General features: G+C 44.4%; 1 pseudogene; it reads right to left on the bottom strand.

Annotated features, from left to right (window-relative positions):
* Nucleotides 1-479: 479 nt before the first annotated feature.
* On the bottom strand, nucleotides 480-571 carry LOC122199020 (annotated as a pseudogene).
* Nucleotides 572-8,356: the final 7,785 nt, after the last annotated feature.

Below are 8,356 nucleotides of genomic sequence, written 5' to 3'. Positions count from 1 at the left end.
TTTGTGCTATTCTTTTCTCTTGTATTCTTACACTTATTATTATTATTATTATTATTATTATTATTATTACCCTCCTGACCCTGACAGGTTTTGAGATTGAAACACAATCCTTGACCTCATGCCCCAACCCTATAGGAAGAAATAGTCCAGAGACAGACAACGTACTGAGAGGAAAGTGAATGTGGTGCCCGAGAGCACAGATTCTGGAACCAGCCTGCTTTGTTCAAGTTCTGGTTCCGCCATGAGTTATGCCACGTCGGGCAAATTGTTGGTCCTCTCTGATCCTTGCTTGCCTCGTCTGTAAAGTGGGATAATAATAGCAACTACCTCATAGGACTTTTTATCTCCACATAATGTACACAAAGATGCACACCGAGGCCTGATGGAATTCACTGATGCCGTAAGCAGTGAATCAACATTTTAACGATTGATTTTACAATCGTCCTGCGGAAGTAAAACTGTGGTGCAGTTGGGTTTGTAAAAATATGGAACTCTTCATGAATTTGCACAGGGACCAGGAGAATCTTGTCTGTATTGTTCCAGTTTTAGCATATATGCTGCCGAAGTCAGCGCTAGGTGCAAAGTATTTTCATGTGTCGGGGACATTAACTTGCATGTCAACAGTCTCTGAGTCCTGGGCTGGGCTCCCTGGGAACCACGTGGACTCAGAGAGAGTTTGTGAGCGGGATGTTTATCAGGGATCACCCCGGGGACCACCGACTGTGGAAAGGAGCAAAGGGCATCGAGAAGTGGCAGCTGAGATGCAACCCGACAGCAGCCTTGGTGACCCCATGCCTTTCAGCATTATCCTGATTTGAGCCGACACAACCAGGCCCTTAGACCATCCGCCGCCCTCGGTCACCGGATGTGGACCACCTCTGGAGGAGTGACCCTGGTCTAGGTGACCCCTGAAGGGGCTGACAGCTGAGGCTGTCCACTGACAGTCCTCCTCCTAACAGCTGAGCGACAGCAGAGGGAGCCGGAGGCGGTGAGTCCTCTCAGCCGTCTTCACGTTTCAATGTCCCGGGAATCCTGAGAAACAGAGGCCCTGCCCTGGGTGTGCTGACTATGGCACAGTCCTTCCCCTCTCTGGCTGTGGGTGACACTTCTGCGTCATTTTCTTCCACCCACTCTGTCCCTCCCTCCTCTTTTTCAAGATTGCTCTTGGTGCTGACTGGCATGGAATGGAGGGGAAGCTGGAGGAAGGGAGAGGCCAGATCTGAGCAGAGAGCCAGAACTCCTTTCCTTCCAGTTGCCTGGGCTGGCCCCTACCCATGCTGCGATGCTGCCTCAAGGTGTGTGTCCCCATGCAGCCCCGGGCCAGCCTCAGAACCCCTCTTTGCAGGAGGAGGAGGCTGCCTTCATGTAATCCAAGGAACTGCTCTTTAAAAGCTTAAATTCCCAAGGGATTATTGCCACGGGGGGTAAAGGAATAAAAGGAACCCACTTCTGAAAACACGGAACAAAGATCAGAACCAGGGTTTAAAGGCAATGCTCAACTAAGCCATAGAAAAGCATGCAAGACTGTACTGCGTTCTGGGATGGGTTTTCATTTCTGATCTGAAGAAACGGTTAAGTGAGTGAGGTAGACATAGGATTTGGCAGGTCGGAGATGCCAGAGGTTTGAGATGCAACAATCTCAAGCTGCCTGTTGATGCTGTCAAGGGAAGCAGAGGGCTGTGGAAGGGACCCGTGCATTTCTCCTCATGACAGCACGGCCATGTAGTCCCCTGGCTGCAAGGAGGGAGACAAAGTCACAGGGTAAGAGTGATGCTGGTGTTACCAAAATCAGGCTTGACGTTGTCTCTCCCTTTGCATGGATTTAGACTGAGGGTTTGTTTTTTTTTAATTTTTTAAATGTTTTTATTTATTTTTGAGACAGGGAGAGACAGAACATGAGCAGGGGAGGGGCAGAGAGAGGGGGAGACACAGAATCTGAAGCAGGCTTCAGGCTCTGAGCCATCAGCCCAAAGCCTGACGTGGGGCTCGAACTCACGGACCGTGAGATCATGACCTGAGCTGAAGTTGGCCGTTTAACCGACTGAGCCACCCAGGTGCCCTGAGACTGGGTTCTAATCCTCATTCTGCCATAACCCCAGGAGAGTCACTGAACCCTGGCCTTGGTTTCCTTATCTGTATGATGGGGATAATACCCACAGCATCAATACTGGCCTTGTTTGCAATCATGCAAACCAAGTCTGCCTAAAGTAAACAAGAAGGGGAGTTATTGGAATTGATGGAATCCCAGAGGTGAGGGAAAGAGGGCATGAAGTCAGGAGACTCAGAAGGCAGCTTGCCTCAGTGGGTTGGCTGCGTCGGCAGGATGAGCTCCCATCCCTGAACCAGAATAAACACGTAGAGCACTTTTATAGCAAGTTGACAGGGTGACTTTCAAGTGTGTGATCAGAGGACTGGTCGTTTCCAACAAGGAATGGCCTGTGTTGGGTATTGTTGAACTCCTGTGGTCATCGAGTAAGACCGCACGTTGGTCTGCTACACATGGGGGAAGCACTTTCAGAAGCAGTGTCCTGAGCTGCCTTCGCATCTTACAAGCCACTCGGGGAAGGGCAGCACACCATCTGCCCCCCATCCCCGGCGTTATTCCTGCATCAGTGTGGCCACTTGGAGTGTAGTCAGCGAATCTCTTTGCATTTGTGTTGATTTTAGGCCTGAAGTCTCTGGGCACACACACTTGCCAGGACTAGGCTACTCCATCCCTTAGGCTTGTCCCCCACCCAGGAAAAGCCTAGATGAAGCAGGCAAGTGTAGACAAAACAGGCATTCTCTTAAGAGCCTACGACAACGTCCGCCCAGACGTCGTTCCAAGGCCAGTCGTGACCTTCACATCTTGCCAAATGCAGAAATGGCTAGTTGCCACCCCCAGGATCCCTTCTGTGCTTTACTCCTTGCTTCCTCTTTACTTGCCCCTATTTTTAGATGGGCACATTGTGACCAAGAGAAAAACACTGATTTCCTAGCCTCCTATGCCTTTAGATGTGTCTATGTGACTTGCTTCTGACCAGTAAGATAAATTGTGCGGGACGCCCAGCAAGGCAGTGTGAAGGGAGCTGACTCAGCAGGGCGGAGCCCCTTCTTGCCTTTACTTCTCTTCTCCTGGCTTGCAGCCCCAGCAGCTGATCTTGGACCCTGAGGTCACTTGGAGGACAGAAGCTACAAAACAGGATGGAGCCCCAGTAATACAGAGTTTAGATCCCATCATCCTTGGACGCTTGCCTTTGCACTTTCTTTGTAGAAGGAAGAAATAGGCTTCTATCACGTTTAAGCCATTCTTTGATTTTTCTGTTTCACACAGCTAAGTCTAATCCCGACTGATACATAATCTACAGTTTCCCTCTTCTCCTTCTTTCACTGACAATTACCCACGAAGCAACCTTCACTTATCCACCCTCATCCCAGAAGTCATTGAGGAAAGCAGGCTAGGAGGCCAGCAGTCTGATTACACATTCCCACAGGCGTATTTGGACTTCTATAAGGACACCAGAAAACACAGTGTGTTACCCAAAAGAAGCATCATGGCACTGGTTGAAGTACAATTTGGAGTCTTGTAACTCTTCTGTGTAGACCTAGATACAGGCAGGGACTCTGAGAAATGTACCCAGTGCATCCTCTGGCTTTGGGCAGCCACGTGTAAGCACTTGGACACGGTCATGAGAAGAACAATAAAAGCTAACCTGTTACTGGGGCACCTGGGTGGCTCGGTGGGTTGAGCGTCTGACTTTGGCTTAGGTCATGACCTCATGGTCTGTGGGTTGGAGGCCTGCATTGGGCTCTGCCCTGACAGTGTGGAGCCTGCTTCGGATTCTCTCTCTCCTCCCTTTCTGCACCTTCCCTGCTCCCACTCTTGCTCTCAAAAATAAACAAACAAGCATTAAAAAAAAAAAAAAAAACAAGTTAATCTGTTACTTCTAAGATCCAGGCAAACATGTGTTTGGAAAGCCTATAAATTATATGCAGGTTCACAAAACAACTATTCCTCATATCCTACCATTAAAAAAAAAAAAAAGTTGGTCTTCTCCAGAATAATTACATAGAAGTTTGAACTCTTCTCTTAAAACCACTGACTTTTTTTTTTTTTACAGAATCTATAAAGAAATTGCTTTTGAATTTAGAAGTTGAAAGCTCTAACATTTATAAGTGATTAGAGAATTTTATTCACTGAGAAGTGTCATACAACTATAATAAAATCCATTGTTCCTCCAAATACTGTAACTTGTATATAACAGGTGGGCAGACTGATTTATGAAACTTTTTTTGCTTCCCATGAACCATGAGTTTATTACAAAAAGGTACATAATTTTATTTTTATTTTTTTGTTTTTGAGAGAGAGAGAAACAGAGCACAAGTTGGGGAGAGGGGCAGAGAGGGAAAGAGAGAGAGAGAGAGACAGAATCTCCACAGTGGGCATAAAGCCTGATGCTGGGCTCCATCCCACGACCCTGGGATCACGACCTCAGCCAAAATCAAGAGTTGGATGCTCAACCGTTTGTTCCACAAACAGTTCTATAAATTAAACTTTCTCTTTATAGCTTTGTCCTTACCAATGATATCATTATCTCATAGTAAACTAACATATTTCCCAAAAGATACACATATACACACGTGCATATATGCACACATGTACACAATCACTTGCTCTTTCTCACACAGTCAGGTTGATATTGGGCTAAAAGGTTTTAGAGTATTTTAGGTTATTCTAACTTAAAAAAATTAATTATCGGGGGCATTCACTTTCGCATGCCCCCTTTCTGGAAAGAGAGCTTTCCTACTATTCTTACTTTCTAATCTTATATTCTAATAAACTTTTGAAAAAACCCACAAACACACACAAAATTAATTATCCAGAAATACTGTGAAATTCACAGTACTTCCAACTGCCTGTGCCTAAGACAATGGAACTTTTATCACGATTTTTTAGCTAAGTGTGCCTATATCCTTGCCTCCTGTCCCATATGTTTGTTTTTAAAGCTAACCTGTCACAATTGCTATATTTATAAAATCAAGTTTCTCTGTGGTTGATATCCAGAAACCAATTTTGAATAGCTCGATAAAATCCGATGAACATATTAACAACTGGAAAATAGCACCGTGTACTTCTCCAGCACCCCGCTCTGTGACTTCATAGGGCACTGAGCCTTTCCTTATAAGAGGACTTCTTCCATTTGAAGAACGAGAGTTGCCATAAAGAAAGGGACAAAGGAGAGAACTTTTGGCAGAATTACTGGCAGCAACATTAGCTATTTACATTCAAGTCTCCAAATTCGCTTACTAGACGTTTTTTGGTTGCTGTGGTTTCTTTTTGAACTTGAGATTCCCTATAGTTCACGTCCATTACGAAAGAAGGAGTGGTGTAACAAAGAAGTGTAACATGTTCGGTGACAGTTGCCTAAGAAAAGGCTGGAACTGTAATTTCATCTGCGATGCCTTCCTTTTCTCTGGTCGGTACCTCTGCTTCTGTGAACTGGCATGCTTCACGCCCAGCCCCAAACAGAAGGCAAATACGACATAAGTCTCCAATTGCTTAATCAAATAAACAAGCCTAGAGCCTGAACATAAACTTCATGCCTTTTATTATAATCACAGTTGAACAGGCTTGGCTGGACTTCAGTCATTTATCACCAGCAGTTTGTGCTTGCGTTTGGGAGGGGTTCAGAGATACATCATCTTCTCCCCAGCCCAAGCCCATCCCTTGGCACTGACTGTGCCACTGACTGTGGTCAGTGCAGCGGGTCCAGACCCTCGGTTGCCATGGTTGCCATACCCTCATCTGACTTGGCAGGGCTGGCAGAATGAGTAGATGAGCCCTCAGCGATGACGACAAAGTTGCTCCCACAAACACCTTCCGCCCTGGCGTATTATTGCTTTGAAAAAAACTGCATGCATTGTTTTTGTTTTGCTGCATTGTTATTTTACGGAAACATCACATGCCATCCACGAATATATTCTCTTTATAAAAATTTAAAACATCTAAACTCAATAGCACCATCAATTAACTGGATATAATTGACATCTATAGATGATTTCATCGAAAACATCAGAATACAAATTCTACTTAATCTCACATGGAATATACAAGATAGCCCACATTCTGGGCTATAAAATACACCTCAAGAAATTTAAAAGAATGGAAAGCATACAATGTATGTTTTCAGACCACAAAGAAATTAAATAGAAATCAATAACAGAAAGAGAGCAAGAAAAATCCCCAAATACTTGGAGGTTAAACAACATACTTCCAAATAATACACAGGTCAAAGAAAAAATGTTACGAGAAATTTCAAAATATTGTGAGTTAAAGGAAAATACAACTTCTCAAAATTTCTCAAAAATCCAGCAAAAGCAGTGCTTACAGGGAAATTTATAGCATTCGATGGATATATTAAAAAGAAAAAAAGATCTAAAATCAGTCACCTAAGCTTCCATTTCAGGAACCTGGAAAAAGAAGAGCCAAAAAATCAAATCCAGAGTAAGCAGAGGAAAAGAAATAGTAAGAATTAGAGCAGAAATAATTAAATTAAAGCAAATCATATCCAAGAATGTATAAAAAGAATTGTACACCACAACCATGTGGGATTTATTCCACATATGCAAGGCCGGTTCAACATTAGAAAATCAATTAATGTAATCCATCACATCAACAGGCTAAAGAAGAAAGATCACATGATCATATTAATGGATGCAGAAAAAACATTTGACAAAGTCCAAGACCCATGCATGATAAAAACTCTCAGTAAACTAGGAATAGAGAGGGAACTTAACTTGATAAAGAACATCTACAAAAAACATATCACAAATATCACACTTAATGGTGAGAAATGAGAAGCTTTCCTGCTAAGATCAAGAACAAGGCAGCCTGGGTGGCTGGGTGGCTCGGTCCGTTAAACATCTGACTTCAGCTCAGGTCATGATCTCCCGGTTCTTCTGACTTCAAGCCTGCGTCGGCTCTGTGCTGACAGCTTGCAGCCTGGAGCCCACTTCAGACTCTGTGTCTCCCTCTCTCTCCGTCCCTCCCCCAGTTGCGCGCGCATGCTCTCTCTCTCTCTCTCAAAAATAACATAAACGGGGGCGCCTGGGTGGCGCAGTCGGTTAAGCATCCGACTTCAGCCAGGTCACGATCTCGCGGTCCGTGAGTTCGAGCCCCGCGTCAGGCTCTGGGCTGATGGCTCGGAGCCTGGAGCCTGTTTCCGATTCTGTGTCTCCCTCTCTCTCTGCCCCTCCCCCGTTCATGCTCTGTCTCTCTCTGTCCCAAAAATAAATAAAAAACGTTGAAAAAAAAAATTAAAAAAAAAAAAAAACATAAACGTTAAAAAAGAACAAGGCAAGGGTGCTTCCTCTCATCACTCCTTTTCAATACTGTACTCTTAAAATGTCATATGTAGTTCATTTTTCTTCCTTATCTTCTGTAGAAGTAGAGGATGGTGTGGTCTGATTTGTATTTAACATTCTGAGGATGGAATTGATGGGAGTTTTATCACATGCACACCCTCATTCCACATACTCGGCAGCACATTTCAACCCATTTCTGATTACATGGTCTTTGTTCTTAGCATCTGCCCAGGCGTTTCCTTTCAGTTGTCTTACATGACTCCTCCTCAAAGGGCTGGCAGAGACCCCCTCCTCCCCTCTCCCCTCCCCAAGCCATCATCTACACTATCATAGCTCCAAGGATCTGCAGAAGTTCCTGGGATCTGCTCCGTCCTTCAAACGCTTTCTCAGCTGGATTTGCCCATACAACCAACCTTTTAAAAGTGGAGTGGCCATAGCTGTGGTCTCCAGCTATGAGAGGCAGGCAAGGAGGTTTTGCAAGTAATGAAAGATCACCTCTGACTTCTGACTAAATGTGGCAGATTGAACAAACACATTAACTCTGCCCTTTCTCCACATCCTATTAAATGACAGTAAATTAAAAACAACAATATAAAGCCACAAGAAAAAGGGAACAAAAGAGGAGTTGGCAGCAGATGAGCAATATCAATAAAACCTTAGAAAAGTGAAAGCAGATGGAAAGATGATAACTGCTGCCTTCACAGAACAAAGAAATTGAAACCTATTTCTTATAAATCAGGAGGCATATTTGCTTGGCTGAACACAGGATTTGGAGGACCTCTAAGCACTGAGTAAAGGGTGGGGCTAACCCCAGGAATTGACTGAAAGTTGAACTGAGGAGCAGTTAGACCCAGATTCCCTTCCCTCACCCAGTCAGCCAAATACCCTTCCTGTATTAGTTATCTGTGGCTACATAATGAAATACCTCATGATCTGGGGGCCTAAGGCAAAAATAAACACTTATTACCTCACCGTTTCTGTAAGTCAAGAATTCTGGAATGGCTTAGCTGGG

The sequence above is a fragment of the Panthera leo genome, chromosome C2, assembly GCF_018350215.1.
Source record: "Panthera leo isolate Ple1 chromosome C2, P.leo_Ple1_pat1.1, whole genome shotgun sequence".
NCBI lineage: Eukaryota > Metazoa > Chordata > Mammalia > Carnivora > Felidae > Panthera > Panthera leo.
This window is presented reverse-complemented; position numbering and strand designations above follow the sequence as displayed.